The following is a 23,593-nucleotide window of genomic DNA, read 5'->3' as shown; positions in this document are numbered from 1 at the left end:
CCTCTCTTCTGTTTAGTATTCCACAGTCTCTCCTCTCACCTCACAACTGTTTCCAGATCTCTCATCCTATCTCCACATAATGAATTCTAAATCTTTCCTCTAACCTCTCTCCTCATAAGGATTTCCAAAACTCATCTCTTAATTAATTTGAGATATCTCCTGCTATATCCTCATATCGATTTCCAAATCTCTATCTCCTGATAACGATTTCGGAATCTCTCTTCTGTGCTATCCCCTCTGTAAGCCTAAGTATTCCAAAATACCTACTGTCTCCTCACAAATGTTTACACATCTCTCCTCCTCTTTCCGCATAACTAATTCTAAAGCTCTCCTGTATGCTCTCTTGTCATAAATACTTAATAATATCTCTTTTATCCTGTCTCCTTATAAGTATTTCTAAATCTCTCCTGTGCTGTGTCCTCTGAACGATTTCCAACTCTCCTTAATCCTCATAATCAGTTCCAATTTTGTCCTCTCATGTCTCGTTTTAATTAATTTGAGCTCTCCATTATGTTCTCATAACGCTTTCCAAATATCTCTTCTGTGCTATCACCTCCCTCCTCATAAGTATTCCAAAATCTCTACTGTCTCCTCACATGTTTACAAATCTCTCCTCCTCTATCCGCATAATTGCTTCTAAATCTCTCCTCTATCCTCTCTCCTCATAACTATTTCAAAATCTCCCGTCTCCTGCGTCCTGATAACGATTTCCAAATCTCTCCTATCTGCTCACAAGGATTCCCAAAACTGTCCTCTCTGCTCTACTTCTCTTGTCTTTAGTATTCTACAATCTCTCCCCTCACCTCACAACTGTTTTGAAATCTCTCATCCTGTCTCCACATAATAAAGTGTAAATCGTTCCTCTATCCTCACTGCTCATAAATCTTTCCTTGTATCTCTTTTCTCGTCTCTCCTAAGAATGATTTCCAAATCTCTCCTGTCTCATCTCTCCTCATAATTAATTTGAGTTCTCTCCTCCTATCTCCTCATAACGATTTCCAAATATCTCTTTTGTGCTATCACCTCCCTCGTCATAAGTATTCCAACATCTCTGCTGTCTCCTCACAAATGGTTACAAATCTCTCGTCCTCTCTCTGCATAATTTCTTCTAAATCTCTCCTCTACCCTTTCTCCTGATAACTATTTTGAAATCTGCCCTCTCCTGTGTCCTGATAACGATTTCCAAATCTCTCCTATGTGCTCACAAGGATTCCTGAAACTGTCCTCTCTGCTCTCACTTCTCTTCTCTTTTGTATTCCACAATCTCTCCCCTCACCTCACCACTGTTTTGAAATCTCTCATCCTATCTCCACATAATAAATTGTAAATCTTTCCTCTATCCTCACTGCTCATAAATCTTTCCTTGTATCTCTTTTCTCATCTCTCGTCAGAACGATTTCCAAATCTCTCCTGTCTCATCTCTCCTCATAATTAATTTGAGTTCTCTCCTCCTATCTCCTCATAACGATTTCCAAATCTCTTTTCTGTGCTATCACCTCCCTCGTCATAAGTATTCCAACATCTCTGCTGTCTCCTCACAAATGTTTACAAATCTCTCGTCCTCTCTGCATAATTTCTTCTAAATCTCTCCTCTACCCTTTCTCCTGATAACTATTTTGAAAACTGCCCTCTCCTGTGTCCTGATAACGATTTCCAAATCTCTCCTATCTGTTCACAAGGATTCCCGAAACTCTCCTCTCTGCTCTCACCTCTCTTCTCTTTAGTATTGCACATTCTCTCCCCTCTCCTCACAACTGTTTCCAGATCGCTCATCCTATCTCCACATAATTAATTCTAAATCTTTCCTCTATACCTCTCTCCTCATAACGATTTCCAAATCTCTCCTTTCTCCTCATAATTATTTCCGAATCTCTCGCCTCTCACCTCTCCTCTTAATTAATTTGAGATGTCTCCTCGTATATCCTCATAACGATTTCCAAATCTCTATCTGCTGATAACGATTGCGGAATCTCTCTTCTGTGCTATCCCCTCTCTACGCCTAAGTATTCCAAAATACCTACTGTCTCGTGACAAATCTTTAAAACTCTCTCCTCCTCTCTCCGCAGAATGAATTCTAAATCTTTCCTCTATCCGCTGTGCTCGGAAATTCTTACCAATATGTCTTTTCTCCTCTCTTCTCATAACTATTTCCTTTCATCTCGTCTCCTCTGTCCTCATGACCATTTCGAAATCTCCCCTCTCCTGTGTACTGATAACGATTTCCAAATCTCTCCTTTCTCTTCATAATGATTTCCAATTTTGTCCTCTCATGTCTCGTTTTAATTAATTTGAGCTCTCCATTATCTTCTCATAACGATTTCCAAATCTCTCTTCTGTGCTATCACCTCTCTTCTTCGAAGTATTCGAAAATACCTACTGTCACTTAACAGATGTTTAGAAATCTCTCCTTCTCTCTCCGCATAATTTCTTCTAAATGTCTCCTCATTACTATTTCGAAATCTCCCCTTTACTGTGTCCTCAGTTTGATTTCCACATCTCTCCTATATCCTGATATCGATTTCCAAATCTCTCTTCTGTGCTGTCACCAGTCTACGCGTACGTATTCCAAAATACGTACTGTGTCCTCATAAATATTTAGAAATCTCACCTTGTGTCTCCGCGTCATTAATTCTAAATCTTTCCTTTGTGCTCTCTTCTCATAAGTATTTGAAATCCCCCCTCCCTGTGTCCTAAGAACAATTTCCAAATCTGTCCTCTCTCATGTCTTCTCATAATTCATTTGAGTTCTCTACTCCTATCTCCTCATAACGATTTGCAAATCTCTCTTCTGTGCTATCACGTCTCTCCTCCTAAGCATTCCAAAATCCTAATGTCTCCTCACAAATGTTTACAAATTCTCCCCCTCTCTCCACATAATTAATTCTAAATCTCTCCCCTATCCTGTCTCGTCTGGAATTTTTCATAACATCCCTTTCCTCCTCTCCCCTCATAACTATTTCAAAATGTCCCCTGTCCTGTGGGCTGATAACGAGTTCCAAACCTTCCAATCTGTTCACAACGGTTCCCAAATCTCTCCTCTCGTTTTTCCTCATAACTATTTCCAAATCTGTTGTATGTTTTTATCTCTGCACGTAGTTCTAAATCTCTGCTCTATACTGTCTCATCATATCTCTTTCCTAACATGTCTTTTGTCTTGTGTCGTCATAACTATTTACAAATTTCTCTTCTCCTGTGTCTTCATAAGCATTTTAAAATCGCTCCTATCCCCTCTTAATTATGTAGAAATTTATCTTGAAATCTCTCTTCTCATATCTCTCTAGAAATTTATTTCTGAATCTCTCCTCCTCTGTCCTGATAATGATTTCCAAATCTGTCCTGTGTGCTCTCACCTGTCTCCTCTTAAGTATCCTGAAATCCCTCCTCTGTTCTCACAAGTGTTTCTAAATCTCTGATCGTATCGCAACATAATTAATTCTAAATCTGTGTTCTATCCTCTCTCCTCATAACTCTTTCCTATCTCTTCTCCCATAGCCCCATTACGATTTCGAAATCTCTCCTCTTTGCTGTCACCCGTCTCCTCTTTAGTATTCCTAAAACTCTCTTCTCTCCTCCCAAGTGTTTCGAAATCTTATGCCCCCTCTCCACAGAATTTATTCTAAATCTCTCCTCTACCGTCATGTCTCTCCTAATATCTCTTTTCTCGCCTCGCCTCATAATCATTTTCAAATCTCTTCTCTCTCCCCGTAACTGTTTCATAATCTCTCCTCCTGTCTCCTCATATCGATTTTCAAATCTCTCAAGTATTTCTAAATTTGTCCTCTATCCTCGTAACTATTCCCAAACCTCTGCTCTTCTCTCCTCTCTCGTTATAACTGTTTCCTTATCTCTCTTCTGTCCTGTCTCGTCATAAGTATTTCCAAATCTTTCTCTCTCCTTTGTCCTCATAACTGTTTCCAAATCTCTCCTCTGTCCTCATAACTATTTTCTAATCTCTGTTGTATCCTCTCTCCTCATAACGATGTCCAAATTTCTGTTCTGTGCTCTCACCTCTATCGTCTTTATTCCACAATCTCTCATCTCTTCTCATAATTCCAGATCTCTCCTCTATCCTCATAACTTTGTCCAAATCTATCGTCATCTCTCCTCGTAACCATTTCCAAATCTCTCATCCCTCCTCATAACCATTTCCAAATATCTCCTCTCTGTTCTCTCTTTTCTCATCGTATTTCCAAATCTGTCCTTCTTTCTCCTAAGTATTTCTAAATCTCTCCTCTCTCTTCCGAACAATTTCCAAACCTCTCCTCTGTCCTCTCTCCTATTTCCAAGTATGTCTTCCCTCCTCCTTTGTGATAACTATTTCAAAATCTCTCCTATTTCCTGATAACGATTTCCAAATCTCTCTTCTGTGCTCTGTCCTGTCTCATCATAACTATTCCCAAATCTCTCTTCTTCCCTGATTACTACTTTCACATCTCACCTCTCTTATAACTATTTCCAAATGTCTCCTTCTCCATCCTTTCTGTTTCTAAATCTCTCCTCTCTCCTCATAATTATTTCTAAATGTCTTCTCCTCTCTCCTGATAACTATTTGCATATCTCTCCTTTCTCCCCAGAACTATTTATAAATCTCACCTCTCTCCTAATAACTATTTTCAAGTGTCTCCTATATCCTCTCCCCTCCTATTTCCAAATTGCTCCTCTCTCATCTCTGATCATAACTATATCTCTCCTCTATCCTCTCACCGATTTCCAAATCTCTCCTCCCTGTTCTTTCCTCTCTGCTCATAACAATATCCAAATCTGTCCTTTCCCATCATAACTATTTCCAAATCTCTCCTGTACCCTTTCTCCTCTTTCCTCATCACTATTTGCAAATCCCTCTCTTCTGCCGTCAGACTTGAACCTCCGACCTCCTGCACGCTATCCCTATACTCTCCACCCCTGACCTGTAGCCTCACTCTGGCTCCCGTACTTTCCTCACACTCACCTTTCTCTCCTGCACTGAGGGGCTATGCTTGCTGAGTCCCTGGTTCCTCACCCTGTGTTGGAGCCTGGAAACTCTCACAGCAGAGCAATGAGCTCCTCACACCCTCCCACTCCAGCTCCGCCTGCTCTGACCGAGTCCACACTGATGGTGTCTTCTCATAGTGGGACAATGGATACAAGTACCTACCATGTGCTTCCGCTTATGACCACTTCCCAGTAATGGCGGCCACTGTCAATGAACACGTTTCCAGCTACACCATAGCTCCCCTGGCTGGTGAAGCGTTCAGGCGTGTGGCTCTTTTTGGAGGAGGATTCATCACGTTCCACCGTCAAGTTATCATGGGACACCTTTAGCTTGCGATGTGCAGATTTGGGGTCCAGTTTAAAAGGCTGGCCTGAAAAAAAGGTTTCACAAAAAGAGGAAGATGAAAACAACTGTATTTCCACCAGGCCAAAAACATGCTTTCATAATGAGATTGAGAAAGGATACAGTATGTCCCAGCCTTCATGCTCACAGTCAGTTCTAAGGTGCCGAAGCGCTAACGCTTCAACAACAGCACGGCCACAGATCAACCAAAACGGGGTATAAGCTCTCTCCCCGGCTCCCAGCTGTACAGACTGCCCCGGGCGAAGAGCGTCCCGGAAGCGAGGAGAAAATAGTCTTCAATCAGCTCAAAATGAGTTCATGCTCAAGAGATTTCAGACCAGAAACCAAACAAATCAAGATTGCAGATTTTAACAGAGATTCTAAAAGCTTACAGTAGTTTGCGTGTTCAAAATTAAAGCATCACTTTCACGAGCTTAGAATGAATATAAAATTGTCTGTTTCAGCCCACAAGCTCAGGCCAAAAATGTGATGGTATCACCTGGGTTTTTAACTCCTAAGTTCATTTACAGATATAATAAGGCCTTCCCTATTTCATTATTCACATTTGTGTTTTCAAAATGGAACCCTTAGAAAATCTTGGCAGAACCACACCTAAACATCTTGTTAACCATTCGAGAATTCAGCATTGCTTTGGAGCACGCCCTGACACTCACCACCAGGTCGGGCACAAGGTGATTAAAGGCAGGAAATGAGTTACAACATGATGCAGATACCACGATGTCCCAACACTGCAGCCACTGCTGCGGTTGCCAGGCCCCTTCTGCCCAGCGCACAGCTCTCGGACAGTCACAGGGAAGGTCTGGTACGGCTGACTGTGGCAGGACACGATGCTGGCTGCGACACCGAGGCAGCAAGCTTGGGACAGTTTGCGTTACGGTCCCTTGCGAGGAGGCCAAAGGATGGCTAGTCGCTGCTTGGATACAAACATGACACGCCTCTAAAACCCTGTCTTTTGGATCAGGGACCGGCATACTTTCTTTGGAAGAGGCAGATCGGAAATATTGTCAGCGATGCTCGCCATGTGGTTTCTCCCGGGGCTTTTTAATTAACACTGCTCAATAGACCCACGGATACAGAAAACAAACTCTGCTTACCAAAGGGGGGAAGGGCTCAATTAGCAGTTTGGGATGCACAGATGCATACTACTATATATAACATAGATAAGAAAAAGAAAAAATGCAAGGGATCCAAATGGGAAGAGAAGAGGTAAAGCTGTCACTATATGCAGATGACATGATGCTATTATAGAAAACCCTCAAGGCTCCACACAAAGTAGTAGAGCTGGTAACAGAATGGGGCAAGGGGGGAGGATACACCATCAGCCAGTGGCATTTCTTCACACTAACAATGACATGTCAGAAGAGGAAAGTAAAGGAACAATTCCTTTTAAAACTCCTGAGGAATAAACCTGACCAAGGAGGTGAAAGACTGACAGGGGGCGAACCAAACAACACTGACCAAGGAAATTAAAGAGGACTGAAAGAAATGGAACGATAGCCTATGTTCTGCGTTTGGAAGAATTAATATCGTTAAAATGGTGATACTACCCAAAGCAGTCTACAGATTTTACCCAGCACCTTTTCCACAGAACTAGAACAAATAATCCTAAAATTTATATGCAGTCACAAAAGACCCTGAATTGCCAAAGCATTGCTGAAGAAATAACCCTCCCAGACTGCAGACAACACAAGAGAGCTACAGCAAAAACAAGACCCAGGGACCAGTGGAACAGAACAGAGAGCCCAGAAATAAACCCACACACTTTTGGTCAATTAATCTTTGACGAAAGGGGCAAGAACATACAACGGAGAAAAGATAGTCTCTTCAGCAAGTGGTGTTGGGAAAACTGGACAGCAGCATGTCAGTCAGTGAAGCTAGAACACTCCCTCACCCCACACACAAAAATAAACTCCAAATGGCTTAAAGACTTAAATATAAGACAAGACACTATAAACCTCCTAGAAGAAAACATAGGCACGACATTATCTCACATCTCAGCAATGTTCTCCTAGGGCAGTCTACCCAAGCAATAGAGAGAAGAGCAGAAATAAACAAATGGAGCCTAATTCCCCTTACAAGCTTCTGCACAGCCCAGGAAGCCATAAGCAAAACCAAACAGCAACCTACGGAATTATCAGAGAAACGCAAATCCAAACTACAATGACGTATCACCTCACAGCGGTCACAAGGCACAAAGCTGCAGCTACGAGCTAAGTGGGTGCCAGGGAGGTGATATGCAACGTGTGCTGTGTGGCGTATTCGAAAGCTGTTGAGAAAGGAAATCCTATCATCAGGGAAAAAACATTGCTGGTAACTCCATGAGGTAACGGGTATTTTAAACTTACTGTGGTCATCGCTTCTCTACATAGTGACATGAATACGCAAGTAAGTGCATATATACATAGACATACACACGCATTAACTCATTACGCTGTAGCTCTTAAAGAGTGTTGTACGTCAACTATATCTCAATAAAACTGGAAGGAAAAAAACAAATACCTTGGGAAAAAGTAACTAAAATAGATAAATAACAAGGCCTACTGTACAGCGCAGAGGACTATATTCATTATCTCATAATAGTCTACAACGGAAAAGAAACTGAAAAAAGTATGTATATATGTGTATAACTGACGTGCTGTACTGAACACCTGAAACTAACATTGTAGATGAGCTGCTCTTTAATAAAAACTAAAATTAAAAGGAAAAGGACCCTGGTGTCCTAGCATGGAGGCAGCCATAGACCATAAGCAAAACAGACGGGCACGGCTGTGTGCCAATAAAACTTAGTCTGCAGAACCAGGCCGCCGAGTCTGGCCCGGGGGCTGCAGGCTGCTGACGCGTTTCAGCATCCTGTCCGTGTCAAAGAGCAGCGTAAAGGGGAGCTGAGAAAATCCTCAAGAGCTGAGCAGGGGAGCGAGCGTTCTCTCAAAGGCCGTAAGACCTGGCCCTACCGGATTACCGAGCTACTAGGGGTCAAGGAGGAGCTAAGACAGGAAGACCCCGAAGATGGTTTCGCTTAAAATAGTCCAGTTTTCACCAGTGGAAGATAGAACATGCATAAACCTAACTGGACAGTCATGGGAGGAGGAGGGAGGAGGAGGAAGGAGCTCCGTAAAGGCCCCCGTGGCTGACAACGAAGGCCGTGCTCTGCTTGCCCTTCTTCAGTGCGGAAGAGCAGCGGTCAGAGCCCCCGGGAAGGCTGGGCTCACGGCGCTGAGAGCCAGCGGGCTCGTCTCCGCTCCAGCCTCACCCGCAGGGCGCCGAGCGGGCTCAGGCCCCACCTGCCGCGTCCTCGGGGAGCAAAGCCCGCCCGTGCCCAGGTGCGTTTCCCGAAGACACTGTCACCGACTCTGTCCAGGTTCAAGGCTTTTGCCTCAACAAGGACAGATGAGCTCAGGGAACAAATTAATCCTTTACTTGCCTAAAGAATTCGTTTCCTTGTAATATTTGTAGAACCTCGGAGTTTGGCAAACTACGGCCCAAAGCCAGCCCACTTTACTGTGGTTGCCAGTAACGTTTCAATGACCACGGCCGCACCACGTTTTTGCACGACAATGGCAGAGCTGAACACCTGTGACCTGGCTAGACCATCTCATCCGCACAGCCCCAAATAGTTACTATTTGGCACGTAACAGAAACAGTGTGCCAACCCCTTGTAGGGAACTTAACGTCCCATCGATGACTGCACGTCTGGAAAGAGATGACATTACCTGTCTAAGCGAAGTGAACGCATTGTCTTTTGTAAAACCGATGAAGCACAAATTTCAAAGATCTGTTCTACAGAATTAACCTCAGTGTGTGTGTGTGTGTGTATTCTTATTTAATCTCTAAAAATGTTTCCTTCTTTACCAGCAGAGACACTGAAAGGCAAAATCAGCTTGTTTAAGAATACATGTCTTCAAGCAAGGGAAACTTAAGCCAATCAAAAAGACAACCTACGGACTGGTAGAAAATATTTGCAAATGATATGACTGACAGGGGCTTAATTTCCAGAGTATATAAACAGCTCGTACAACTGAACAAAAAAACCCAAACAACCCAATCCAAACATGGGCAGAAGACCTAGACAAGCAATTCTCCAGTGAAGACGTACAAATGGCTGACAGGCACGTGAAAAAATGCTCAACACTGCTAATTATCAAAGAAATGCAAATCAAAACTACAATAAGGTATCACCTCACACCAGTCAGAATGGCCATCATTCAGAAGTTCACAAATGATAAATGCTGGAGAGGATGTGGAGAAAAGGGAACCCTCCTGCACTGTTGGTGGGAATGGAGTTTGGTGCCACTATGGAAAGCAGTGTGGAGATTCCTCAAAAGACTAGGAATAGACTTACCGTATGACCCAGGAATCCCACTCCTGGGCTTGTATCCAGAAGGAACCCTACTTCAGGATGACACCTGCACCCCAATGTTCATAGCAGCACTATTTACAATAGCCAAGACATGGAAACAGCCTAAATGTCCATCAACAGGTGATTGGATAAAGAAGAGGTGGTATATTTATACAACGGAATACTACTCAGCCATAAAAACCGACAACATAATGCCATTTGCAGCAACGTGGATGCTCCTGGAGAATGTCATTCTAAGTGAAGTAAGCCAGAAAGAGAAAGAAAAATACCATATGAGATCGCTCGTATGTGGAATCTAAAAAACAAAAACAAACAAACAAATAAACAAAAAGCGTAAATACAGGACAGAAATAGACTCACAGACAATACAGACTTGTGGTTGCCAAGGGGGTGGAGGGTGGGAAGGGATAGACTAGGATTTCAGAATTGTAGAATGGATAAACAAGATTATACTGTATAGTACAGGGAAATATACATGAAATGTTATGGTATCTCACAGAGAAAAAAATGTGACAAGTCTATGTTTGACTGAAAAATTGTGCTACACTGGAATTTGACACAACATTGTAAAATGATTATAAATCAATAAAAAATGTTAAAAAAAAAAAAGGCCATCATTCAGAAGTTCACAAATGATAAATGCTGGAGAGGGTGTGGAGAAAAGGAAACCCTCCCATACTATTGATGGGAATGGAGTTTGGTGCAGCCATTATAGAAAAAGTATGGAGATTCCTCCAAAAAGTAAAAACAGAGTTTACCATATGATCCAGCAATCCCACTTCTGGGTATATATCCAGAGGGAATGCTAATTTGAAAACAAACATTCATGCACCCCAATGTTCATAACAGCACTATTTACAACAGCCAAGACATGGAAACAACCTAAATGTCCATCGACAGGTGACTGGATAAAGAAGTGGTGTACTTATACAATGGAATACTACTCAGCCATAAAAAATAATGCCATTTGCAGCAACATGGATGGACCTAGATTGTCATTTTAAGTGAAGTCAGAAAGAGAAAAATACCATATGATATCACTCATATGTGGAATCATAAAAAAAAAAAAGGACACTATGAACTCATCTACAAAACAGACTTGGAGACTTAGTAAACAATCTTATGGTTATCGGGGTAAGGGGGTGGGCAGCAATAAATTTGGGAATTTGAGATTTGCAAATGTTAGTCACTACATAAAAAATAGATGGAAAAAACCAAGTTTCTTCTGTACAGCACAGGGAACTATATTCAGTATCTTGCAATAATCTTTAATGAAAAACAATATGAAAACGAATATATGTATGTAGACGCATGACTGGGACACTGCTGGACACCAGACATTGACACACTGTAACTGACTGTACTTCAATAAAAATTTTTTTTTAAGTATGTGTCTTAAACACATATATCTGGAGTAAAATATAGTTATCTGACTACTGAGATAAGGATTTGGTTTCAGTGGGGGGCTGGCTGGCTGGCAACCCTATAACATGGTGTCATATTGACAGACTCTAATTTGCTCTCTCGTGGGAGGTCTTATGCAAAGAAATACCATACTGTGTAACAGAATATTTCTAGATCAAAAAGATGTAAAGAAAGAAGAAAAGATAAAACAAAACACATGTGGGCAGGGAGGGAGACGATAGTGTGACAAGCCGCACGTCTAGCCGGATCTGTCTTGGCTGCAGGGGCTGTCCCGGGTACGGGGGGACACTTCCCCTCTCCCCTCGCCCCTGACCGCTAGGTACCAGCCCACCCACCCCAGCTGGGGCAACCAAACCTGACTCCAGACAGTGCTCCGAGTCACGCAGGGAGCCAGAATCACCTCTGATGGAGACCCACAGCCTGGGGCAGGCATCTGGAGTACAACAAAGAACGCCTGAAGGAGGAGTTACTAATTTGCTATTCTGCTACGGAAAAGAATGCTCCTGGCCATTTCCAGAGCCCCAGCTCCGTCTCAGGCTGGGAACCGAGAGGCATCTGATGCAAAATCCACCCCTCCTTGCTTTTTTACAGGCTGGCCTTTTTGAGGCTGTCAGCGATGCCAGAGACAGAGAAAAGGAGCAGCAAGGGAGCTAGAGGCAGCTGAAAGGAGCGCAGATGAGAGACAGCTCGCGGCACGTACTGTTTGTCTTCAACTTCCCAGGCTCACTGCTGCGGCTGCCCGCCTGGTTGATGGCCTTGACGATGAAGATGTACTTGGTGCCGCTCTGCAGACCGTGGACCGTGTAGTGGTTCTGCTTGATGTTGGGCACGATCATCCAGCTGTCGGCCGAGTTGCACAGACCTGCAAAGCCAAGCAGACGGGATGGGTTTTGGGTGCGTGGGGCAAATTTGCACAACGTCAAGGTCGCGTCACTTGAGGTTACTTGAACTATAAATGGAGAGCTCTGTCCCTTCTTAGGAAGACCACCGATCAACTGAAGCGCCCACTGTCCTGCTCACAAGCAGGATGGCAACCTGTATTTAGTATTAGAGCTTCCCACTGTGTGCTCTGAATGGAAAAACCAGCGAAGATGGTCATATTGCAAATTCTGTTGAGCGTGGAGAGGAGCAGCAGGGGCGGTTCTGTCCAGGGTCTTCAGGACCGACCGTCCACAGGCACGATGTGTGACTAGGTGCTGTGGGATGAAAAGAAAGCAAGTGACCGCGGAGTCCCTCCCCTGCACCCTCCCCCCCATGCTCATTACAACGATCTTCGCATTTTGGATCTCATCAACTTGGAGACTCAGAAAAGGTGAGAAGCGACCTGAGTCACATATGAGAAACTAACTTCACTAATGTCTATGTAGTAGATTGCGCTTTTTGGTTTTTTTTTTTTTTTTTAAATTGAAGTAGAATCAGTTTACAGTGCTGTGTTAATTTCTGGCGGACAGCAGCGTGGTGATTCGGTTTTATTTATATATTCCTCTTCATAGATTGCATTTTTGCCTCTAATCCTTCACTCTGCCCTGGATCCAGGCCTAAGTGACTTTGCAGCTTTTCCCTCTAAAGGCCTTGAGACAGTTTCTGCTGCCCGGTTGTACCTCTGCTGATGCCTTGCAGAGACCATCACAACAGCCTCCACAGCTGCTGCCTCCTCCTCCAACACATAGTATTACTAGCAAAACCGCCTGGCCCCAGGGCACCACTCTTCGGCAGCATTTCACTTTGAGAGCCACGCTGCTGCGGGCTCCATTTAATCCCCCAAACGCCCCTAACAGGTGGGCAGTATTCTGACCTTCATTGGCTAGGTCAAAGGACAGAGAGGTTGAGTAACTTGTCTAAAGTCACACAGGACACAGGTGGTGGAGACAGGCAGCTGGCCGCCAGGCCGCATCCTCTCAGCACCGCACTGAGGGTAAAGGCGGAAGCAAGCACCGGGCGTTGCTTGAAGACTATGGGTTGAGTAATTGCTCAGAGTAAGCGGACAGGGCACAGAGATTTTAAAAGCTCCCAGGTGATTCCCTGTGCAACTAGAACACTGGGTGAGAGAACCACTGAATGTGGCAAAGCAAAGACATTCTGAGGGAAGATATGGATGAGGAGGTACGTGAGTTCAGGGGGCTTCCACTGGAGGGATGCTGTCCACCCTGAGGTGGGGAGGGGGCTAGGAAAAAAAAAACTGGTCAGAGACCCTACTTCACACTCAAAAGGATGGCTAGTATCCACAAAATGAAAAATCGTAAGCGTTAGCCAGGATGTGGAGAAACTGGAACCCTTGTGCTTTGCTGATAGGACTAGAATCTGGTCCAGCCACTGGGAAAAATGGTACAGCAATTCCTTGAACAAACATAGACTGACCGTATGTTCCCGCCGTTCCTCTTCTGGATCTGTATAACCCAAATGAAGGCAGGTACTGGAACAGATACTCATTCACCCATGTTTATAACAGCATTATTCACGAGGGCTAGGATGTGGAAGTGACCTGATTCTCCATCCCTGCATGAACAGATAGACAAAATGTGGTCCATCCATTCACTACAGTGTTTCCAGTCTTAGAATGGAAGGAAGTCTGTCACATGCTACAGGATGGATGGACCTTGAAGACTAACGATGCTAAGTGAAATAAGCCAGTTACAGAGAGACAAATGCTGTATGATTCCACTTATATGCAGCACCTAGAGGACACAAATTCCTAGAGACACAGAAAGGAGAAGGTGGGTACTAGGGGCGGAGGGAGGGAGGAATGGGCAGTGAGAGTTCAACGAGGACAAAAGTTTCAGTTTAAGAAGACGGAAAATTTCTGGGGACGGATGAGGATCGCACATCCAACCGTATGTTTAAAAATGGAAAAATGCTAAGTCTTGTCTATGTTACCACAACAAAGCACACACAACAAAGAAGGCAGAGCCTCTACTGACCATTCTCCAAGCGAATGGCTGTCTGTGGCCAAGGACAGCGACCTCAGTGGGCTAGAGTTGCTCATGACCCACGGCTCCTCTAGGACATCTTCCACTCTGTGCTGGCTCCTCGGTGAGGGCAGAGCTGAACACTCTGCAGCACTGTGAGCCTGGACTTCGAGTCCACAGCCTTCCACGGAAAACACGTTCCATTGTCCACACCTCAAGAATTCCCTGTTGCTAGGTCACGGGTTCCATGACAGCACCTATTTTTTCTTCCCTGATGGGGGGAGTATGTTTACTAATGGACCGTAAGAGTCCACTGGCAAGATCTACGTGGCCAATCCAGACATGTCCCTTCACCACTTTGTCCTCCCCCAGAAGTGGTAGCTAACTCCTCTCCCCCGGAGTGTGACATGTTTAAAGCAACGGCATCCCATACATGCAGGTGTTCGCAGACGTGGCACACACACTGTGGGGGTTCCGTCGTCAAACTCTGCTGACACCTGACACATTCAGAAACATGCCCTTCACTCATGGGAAATGACCTCCTTCCGCTTGAGTCTCGGGGTCACGTGAGTAAGGCAGTGTGGACGCTGTGAGGGAAGTCCTCACGTGTGAGATATCAGTCAGCTGAGATGGAGAAGAGCCTCAGAGGGGGCTTCTGTGAGGAATGAGACACGTCAGGTCAGCTAGCCAGCACTGGGGACGAAGTCTTACGTCCTTTGCTCACAGCGTTTCCATGCTAAGACACTGATCCCAAGGAAGCGAGCAGAGAAACGTACAAAGAAGTTAAGTGAAACACACAGCCAGTGAGCTTTCGTAAGTCAGGTCACAACTGGGACGAAGAGGAAGAAAAAGCCCATTTGGAGGATCCATGCAGTAAACCATTGTACAGCCTTATAATGGGACAGCAAATCCATGTGATATTGGATGAGGAAAAATTTCCCAATATTGCTAAATTAAAAGCCGATTTCAAAAATATGTAAATAGCATAATGCTGTTACTTTTAGAAAAGGGGGGAGGACAGGAGAAGATGGAGATGTGGGAACATCTTCCCCGACATGGCAACGTCTCTCTGACAAGCCTTGGCCCCCCTTACCTGTACAGGAAGGAAACGACTCTTCTAGGGATGGAAAGGGACAGTGGACAGTAAGGGCCTAACAGAGCCTCACTTCACATGGGTAAATCCCGGCCGTGCTGCAGGGGCAGCTGGCAAGCCAAAGGCAGAGCTGCTGGTGGGGAGGGTGGGGTGGGCCCTGGGGAACTCTGGTGGGATGCTGGCCAGGTCACTACTGGTAGATGGTTCTTCATAAACGCTAAAGGGCAGCAAATATGGACCAATGTGGGGTTTTTGGTTTTTTTTAATTTAAAAAAATTTACTTAATTTTTTGTTCAGGGGGGAGGTAATTAAGTTGATTTATTTTTTTAATGGTGGTACTGGGGGTTGAACTCAGGACCTCATGCATGCTAAGCATGCACTTCACCAGTTGAGCTATACTCTCCCACTGCGTGGGTTTAATATAAATTGTTAGCTACGGATACACACATGTTCATTTACGTATACATGTGTTTTTGCCTAATTTCTATCATGACAAAGCTTATTTGGGTAAAACTGTATACAGAAATCCTATTTAAAGACCATGGCCTTATATGGAGACAGAGAGAGGGTCCCCCTCCTGCTCAGGGGACAGACAGAGGGCAGCTCCTTCATCTCCAACACTCAGCCCCGCCTTCCGGCCAGGAGCTGCCGCCCTTGGGACGGTGCCTCTCAGGACACATGGGCACTCCGACTGGCATTAAATTTTTAAACACAAGGGAGAGGCAATTCAAGCACAAATATACTTGGGAAACCACGAGTAAAAGTTAAATGAGTTTCCTTACTGCAGGCTGATAAAATCCATTTTCACATCTTGAGGTGTGGGGAAGTCACTCTGGCTTATACTTGAGTTCACTTCAATTTGATGGTGACTAAAACAGCCTGCCTAGGGGCTGTCACACATGCACGGCACATCTGCTTTCCTGATGAAAGGGCACACTGACCAGAACTCAAGAAGGTCCGCGTCAAAGACGAAATGCTCCGCTTCCTGGGACGCCCACGCTGGTCCTCCTCGGATAAGACCCCCTTCCCAGGGGCCCAGGCCACAGTCTACCTGCCATAGTTGTCAGTGCTGCTCTGGCTTCTTGACCCCTTAAAGAAAGGTATCGGTGACTTGTTTAATGTTCTCTGTTCTGACGAGATATAACTGTGCTGAAAATCTGTGCTTCCCAGGACCAGGTTCTCAGAGTCACCTGGGGAGCTGGCCTCCTGGTTATAGTCCTCAGTTTGGCTCAAATAAAACTCTTTTCTAGTCTTACCATTTTTTATTATTTTTGTGGACAAGGCTCTCTGGTAACTGGGCTCTGCTCTGAGGAGTCCTCAGTAAGGAATGCTCAGCAGGGCCGCCGGCACCAGGAGCACCCAACAGGAAGGAGTTTTCCTGACAGTGGCCCAGCAACGAGAGCCCAGGCCCTGTCCCTGTCTGGAACCTCTAAAAGCCAGCATCCGTCACCGCCGCCCTCGTGTCTCTGAGATCGCCCTCCTTTGGGAGTAACACTAGGCTCGCCTAGGAAGAGACCCACGTGTCCCAGGAGGGCCTCCCCAGTGCCCTCTCCCGGTGACAGCCCTCCCAGCGCCCTCCCAACACGCCTCCATCTCCAGACACCTGACACGTTCGGAAACATACCCTTCACTCATGGGGAATGATCTCCTTCCGCTTGAGTCTCGGGGTCACTTGAGTAAGGCAGTGTGGACGCTGTGAGGGAAGTCCTCACGTGTGAGAGATCGGCCGGCTCAGATGGGGAAGAGCCTCAGAGGAGACTTCTGTGAGGAATGAGACATGTCAGGTCAGCTAGCCAGCACTGGGGACGAAGTCTTACGTCCTTTGCTTACAGCGTTTCCATGCTAAGACACTGATCCCAAGGAGGCGAGCAGAGAAACATACAAAGAAGTAAGTGAAACACACAGCCAGTGAGCTTTCGTAAGTCAGGTCACAACTGGGACGGAGGAAGAAAAAGCCCATTTGCAGAATATGTAAACCATCGTACAGCCTTATAATGGCACAGCAAGTCCACATTATGTTGGAAGAATAAGGAAAATTTTCCCAGTATTGCTAAATTTAAAGGACCCCATCTCCAGACACCAGCACAGGAGAGGCTGAAGGGCGGCGCCAGGAAGGTCGAGGTTGGGCACGCAACACGCAAAACTGAGGCTGTAGCACCGGTGAAGGGAAAGTAATCCTTGTTTCTTTTCCCCAGCGGTTAATACTGGCTTCTGAGTGTCAATGTGGTGGGCATGCACAGCGCCGCAAGCCCCCTACCCTACCGTTTAGTCCATCCTATAGCCCATCGGGTAAAATCTTAAATGACCGGTCTAATTACAGTTAACTAAAAAAAATAATGGCTTTAGAGGCCACTCAGAAGGAGGCCCAACATCTAAAACAAAGGAAGCCGCAAATGCCCACTGCGGACGGCGTGTCCTAGCTGGCCTCAGGAAGGGCTTCCCCAAACATTCGCGCTTTAACGAGGTAGAAGCCCTAACACAAGATCATAAGAGCAGTAGCCAAAACCCCAGAAAATTATTGGAAATTGTCTTTAAGTTTTATAATCCTAAAGAAGACAAGAACGGAAAGCCAGTTAACATTATAATAGTAACTCGCCTGGGGGCCTTTACTAGACAAAAAACCAGAGGCCAGAAGGGAGATAAGAAAAAGCCAGCTGGGACTATTAATCAGTGTGTCTACTGCAAAGCAGAGGGACACTGGAGAAAGGACTGCCCAAAACTAAAACCAGAAAAATATAAGGAAGAACAAACACCTTCCATTGTAAAGGTCACCCAGGAGCCTTAGGTAGAACTGACAGTGGGGTCTCACCTGGTAGACTTTCAAACTTCTAACTTCTGTCCCAGTACCAATGACTCAGCTGCTGTTACGGCCTCTGGAATGCTAACTTTGAGAAAGGGAGTAATTTGGAAACAAATAGAAATCTTAAATGTCTTCTATAGTAAAAATGTTTACCTATCTAGACAGGCAACTTTCACTTGTTCCGTCTACCAGAAACCCAATTTGAATCCAACCTCCTGTAACTGATGAGTTTTACATTGTTGTACCTGATTTCATGGCTAAAATTTTAAAAGTGGGAACTATGAGGGTTCTGTGTTTGTGTGTTTGTATGTATGTGTATGTGTGTTGCCAAAATAAATTTGTTAAAGAGCTCTATTTAATTGGCTTAAAGGAAATTAAGTGCTTATATAAAAACTTAGAAATATTTTAAAAACTGGCCAGAATGAAAATCGGGTTCATGTGATCTAAAAAATACAGTACTGAATCAATCAATACCTGGTATTTAAAGCTAGCTTAAGTTTACTGGTTTGATCAATATAGACATGTCTTTAGCTTCATTAATGTTAAACATAGAACTATTACTGTACTTAGGTTTAAGAGAAACCCAGTAAGACCTTGTCTATCTGTTACAAATTTGTCAGCAAGAAAAATAACTTGGTATGATATTCTTGTAAATAACTTAACTGCAAATGAGAAAGAACTTTTGGGTAAACCCTTTAGAAATGATTATTTCAGAAATGTCTACTCAAATGATCTCCCCCAGATATTTGGTAACTTGAAATTTTAGAGTTGTGCTAAACTAAGTTAAATGATGGACGCTTATGAAATAAGTAGGTCATTTTCCGATAAAATAAGATATTAAAACATTAATTACTGAATATTGACTTCCTCTTACAGAGGAGCTACAGATATTTAGGAATAAATATTAATAAATGTTTGGTGCCACCCTGAAATATCCTGTACTACTAAGGGAAACGTCTCTGTATGCTAGGAAAGTAATATGAGTATGTAAAAGAAGGTATGAGGAATGCAATTATATTTTGTTAATGGAAAAAGAGTGACTGTGTCCTAAAGCTGGTTGCTTCTGAATTAAAAAAGAAAATAAGGGACAAAATAATATGGATACAGAAAGTTGTGGAAGGTTTGTAAAAGAGGAACCCTGAGGAAAGAGTTTTGTACACGGTCAGGATTGGTTAAGTTTAAAATAAATTTAGTCAAGTAAATGAATCTTAGAAGTAAGCTGGTCCGAGACTAGATTTGGTTCTCTCTCTCTTTGTTAAGAGAATGAAGTTTTCTTAAAATGTTAATCTGCCTTTAGTAACAGATTATAAAGTTTCTTTTACTCCTTAAGTGATCTGTACTGTATTTACCTTTGAAGTATTTAATTGTTGATGAGTAAGCACTGTTTCACAGTGATCCATGCTTTTATCTGACCAAGTGATTAACAAGCTTCTAAATATCAAATTTTCATCAGAATTCTTTTGACCTCCAGCTACATCTGGGATGCTTCAGAGGGCCCCTGAAACATCCCAAAGAGAGATTTTAAACTAGTAAGTTTCACTTGGTATGTTAAATCACATGGAAAGTACTGTCAAACGAACAATAAATCTTCTTAGGTTATATTATAAGAAAAATATTATTACTATAGATATTCTAAAAATTATATGAAATCCCTTAAAAAGCCTGATATGTCTGAAATGTTACCAGTCACAATTCTGGTTATTGTAACCAGGTTTCTTTGTGGTTTACATTGTAACTAGGTGTTTAACCATGCTTTTAAGTCTTATGTCATTTATAAACAAAAGTATAGTTGTTTTATTCTGATGCTTTTGCAAAATGCTTTCTTTCAAGGAGATTTACTGGCTTCTGATAAATTTCAGATTATACCCCTGAACTAAATGGGGTTAAAAAAAATTTTTAAGTCTGATGGAAGCTGGTTTCATAAAATTGTAAAAAAAAAAAAAAAAAAAAAAGTGGGGGAGGGGTTAGTTACATGGGACTAAGTAATCTGATAAATATGGTTATAATTTTTGGTTTTGCCTGAAATATTACTGGCTATTAATCAGTGTTCTCCAGATATAAAAAAGCCCTTCTCCTCAAGCTAATTATGACTTACAGCAATTTGGTGAACTACACCTTTGTAAAAAATCAAAACATTTATCTTCTTCTCTCTCCCTGATCCCTCCAGGAATTGGAAAATCTTCCCAATAGCTTTATTAGGTAAGTTTTAGAAAGGTCACCTCCTAACAAGTGCAGAAATCTCAAGATATCTTGGGGACTTCAAAAGGGGAAAAATTCACCTAAATGTGTAAGACAAAATCTGTAACAGGCCCTTCATGTGACTTTCCTGGCCTTGAGGCCTTTTGGAAATCGAGAGCCTTTCTGAGGAATTCTAATACAGCCAATTTAGAAGAGCCCGTACGATCAATTAAACTGTACTTGGCTGTATTTGATAAAAATGAGGGTAACCTTAGAAAACAAATTATATTTCAGTAAATATTAAATTCTAGTTTTGTTAATTGAGGTCTATACTTACCAAGACTCTCTTGCCAGATCATTCCTTGCTGTTGTGTTACACTGTTGCAAAGTTTGATTAAATTATTGAAAGGACACTCTAGGTTTGTTTTTGAAGCTCAGTAATCAAATCTACCCTTGGATAAAGATCCGATGCCCCATCACCTGCAACCAGGGGATTATACATACTGGAAGAGACGTGATTTAAAGAACTATCTTCAGCCTGGATAAAAGGACCCTTATATCAGGTACTCTTAACTAGAGCGTACACAGCAAAAACTGAAGGAGACTGGCTTTTGGATTAATTTCCAGTCAAAAACAGCCACTGCCCTGGACCGCCCTATAAAGAACTGCTCCTTAGAACAATGCTCAAGTAGGGAAGAAGCTACCACACCAGGAAGAAAAAAAAAAGATACCTGAGGTAGACAGCTGACCCAAGACAGCTGATCAGGCCTGTATAACAATTACTTTGAAAACTGCTCATATCTTTGCTTATAAACCAATACAGCTGCTAGGTTTATGGTCAGTTACCCATACCTAGTAATTCTGTGTTACTTTGATGGGATTCCCTACTCCAAGGCTCTAACTAGATAGCCCTTAGAAAATTCATTCTTTTAAAAAAAAAATTATAGTTCTATTTAGGTCACTATTGACATTACAAGGTGGGAGCCCTCACCCGGCCAATTAATAATACCTTCTCAGAGCCAGGCCATAAATATAAATTTTCTTGTAAGATCACTCAAGCTCTATCAAGGCAACAAGCAAAATTTCAGCCAAAGAATATAACCTTCCTCAGTTATAGAAAAGACTTTTATGGTTAACAACAGGGTATGGACATTTAAGTTTAAAGGCTTTCTTATGTTAAAAAATAAACAAACTATACTAAGAATAATTAACCTAATAACACTAGGAAGTTTGGCTGGTGTCTTATAAACAATGCCTGTATAACATCATCCTTAAAGGTAAGGACGGGTACAGAACAGACTGGGGATGCCCTGAGCCGCACCTAATGGAAGTTCTTAGCATAAATTCTTACTTATGACCTTACTGATACTGCTAACTATTTGGTTTGTATTTTGCCTGTTTTACAAAATTGTTATTTCTTGCATTAATAAGTGTGTGACTGAACGTCTGATAAAATGACCAGGCAACTTAAAACAGCAGGCCAGATACACACTTCCGTATGAGACCAATGATTTTAATGGTGCAAGTCGAGACATGGGAAGGAGCACAAGAGGGAACGTTCTCCTGGACCACAGCAGATGAGTGAGACAGCTGGTCCAGAGAATTTGCTACTGTTAGTAAGGCCTAGGCCCATGTTAGAACACTGGGTGGCCTATCCACAAAATCCTCACCTGACCTAGGAACAAGCATTCCTAGCCCCATGGGATGAAATGTCGTGCCAAGCCATGGTCAAATTTATGATCACGAGGGCACTTGCCATCTGCCTCTACAAGGACCAGATCACGTTGGCACTTGCCATCTACCTATGCTTGGATTCAATTGTGAGCCACTGCAGCTGCTGACCTCCAACACCCCCTTAAAGGAGTTCTGGGTGGAAATCAGGAATGAGGTGCTTTGCGCTCTGGGAAAACTGGCAGAACAGGCCTTCAGATTGTTAGGTATTTTCAGAAGATTTTATGAGCCCCAATTCTTGCATCTTCTCATATGTGGAAAAGCACTAAAATCATTAGTGGTGACATCTGCTTTGGCTGCTAAGGAGAGAAATGCATTTGAAAACCAAAATGGAATAACTGTAGCTCAGACATCCAAGGTAAAACCAGGTAACCATTACAGATGTGATTTCAGACACGTTTATTGCTGAGAGACTGAGTTTCCTGAGTGGTGTCAAAATTGGGAAGCCACCAGCCAATCTCAAAGCAGTGTCTGTTGGCAACTTGTAGCTGCAACCTTATGGGCTTAAGTTCTCCTCTTGTAGTTACTGAGTTCCTAGATCCACACTGCCTGTTTTACTTTCATACCAGATGCATCCAGGAACATCACAACTGCCCTGGAGGACAGGAAGCAACAAATGCACAATGTACGGAATTCAGAGGTATGAGGGAGAAGTTACATCTCAAGTTAACTCCTGGTTCTCTGGCCCCTTTCCATGGATGCCCCCAAGGTCTCAGATCTATCCTTACGGGGGTCCAGCAGTTTTTCTTATCACTACGGTTAATAGAAGTAGGTACACATGTAATATTTAGACTGATAGTCTTCTGTTGTCTAATGTGTGAACAATGAACAACTAAGACTCTTCCTAGACCCCCAGCCATGTGGCAAGATCAGGTTCACTCACTCCACCTCAGAAACCCCGGAACGACGCCCCCGCTCAGCAGGAAGCAGCCAGACAAATACGATGCCCACTTCCCTATTTCCATAGAAATGGAATGAGACAAACTGACAGTGGGGATTTTGAAAGAGAAATAACGAAACGGCTGCACTTAGGCTAACTAATTCCGGCTGCACTTAGGCTAACTAATTCCCGGCCTTGTACTTGCCGTTTGCTTTTAAAACGCTCAGCAAATCTGACTGACCGGACCCTGCCCCCGCCCCAGGCCCACTGTTACAATTAGAGTTGGAGTTGGAGTTACTAATTTTCCTGTTTTACCTCACCCTGGCCATTGAAATTTACAGTCATGTTTGGATTCTGCGGTATTCTCCTAGAAAGGGAGTCGCCAGACGACAACCTCAGGAGACTGACCAGACCCTCCGAAGTTCCTCCTGGCGCCTGATGAGTCTGATCAGATAAAGAAGGTTGCAGGCTGATGACTCTCCAGACCATCAGATGGTCCCATAATGCTGGACAGACTTGCGCCAAGATTCAGGAGGAAGCTTCACCGGAGACTCCTGTTGATTGCTACCCCCTTTTACTCTCCAATTTGTTCACTATATAATCACTAAGCCCCAACCCTAAGGCAGGCTCACAGTTCTGAAGGCACGAGCCTGCTGAGTCCGCTTTGCCCGGCAAAGTAATAAAGCTGCCTCTTTTCTTCTAAGCTCCAAGACCCGGTCTGTGAATTCTTTGGCTAGTCAGGGACGGGGGCCGATCTTTGGGGAACACACTGGCAGCAGGCACAGAGGGGACCACCACAGATAAGCATGGGGGCAACCCGTTGAGGGCTTTGGGTTTAGAGGGCCAGAGTCTTCTGGAAACTCAGGGACTCCAAGAGCTTCACCGCGG

The 23,593-nt window shown here is 43.6% G+C and overlaps 1 protein-coding gene across 12 annotated transcripts in view; it reads right to left on the bottom strand.

Annotated features, from left to right (window-relative positions):
• SHROOM2 (shroom family member 2) overlaps positions 1-23,593 on the bottom strand; it is a 547,407-nt gene that overhangs the window by 407,341 nt on the left and 116,473 nt on the right. For 7 of the 12 annotated variants that reach the window (XR_012504818.1, XR_012504820.1, XR_012504817.1 and 4 more), the window contains 4 exons: positions 16,741-16,877; positions 16,058-16,205; positions 11,818-11,979; positions 5,135-5,342 (listed from right to left, as the gene is read on the bottom strand). The gene's annotated coding sequence lies outside the window, so the exon portion shown is untranslated. The other 5 variants (XR_012504810.1, XR_012504814.1, XR_012504816.1 and 2 more) reach the window with 5 other exon arrangements.

The sequence above is a fragment of the Camelus bactrianus genome, chromosome X (genome assembly GCF_048773025.1).
Source record: "Camelus bactrianus isolate YW-2024 breed Bactrian camel chromosome X, ASM4877302v1, whole genome shotgun sequence".
Classification (NCBI taxonomy): Eukaryota; Metazoa; Chordata; class Mammalia; order Artiodactyla; family Camelidae; genus Camelus; species Camelus bactrianus.
The sequence above is the reverse complement of the archived record's forward strand: the minus strand, read 5'-3'. Positions and strand labels throughout refer to the sequence as shown.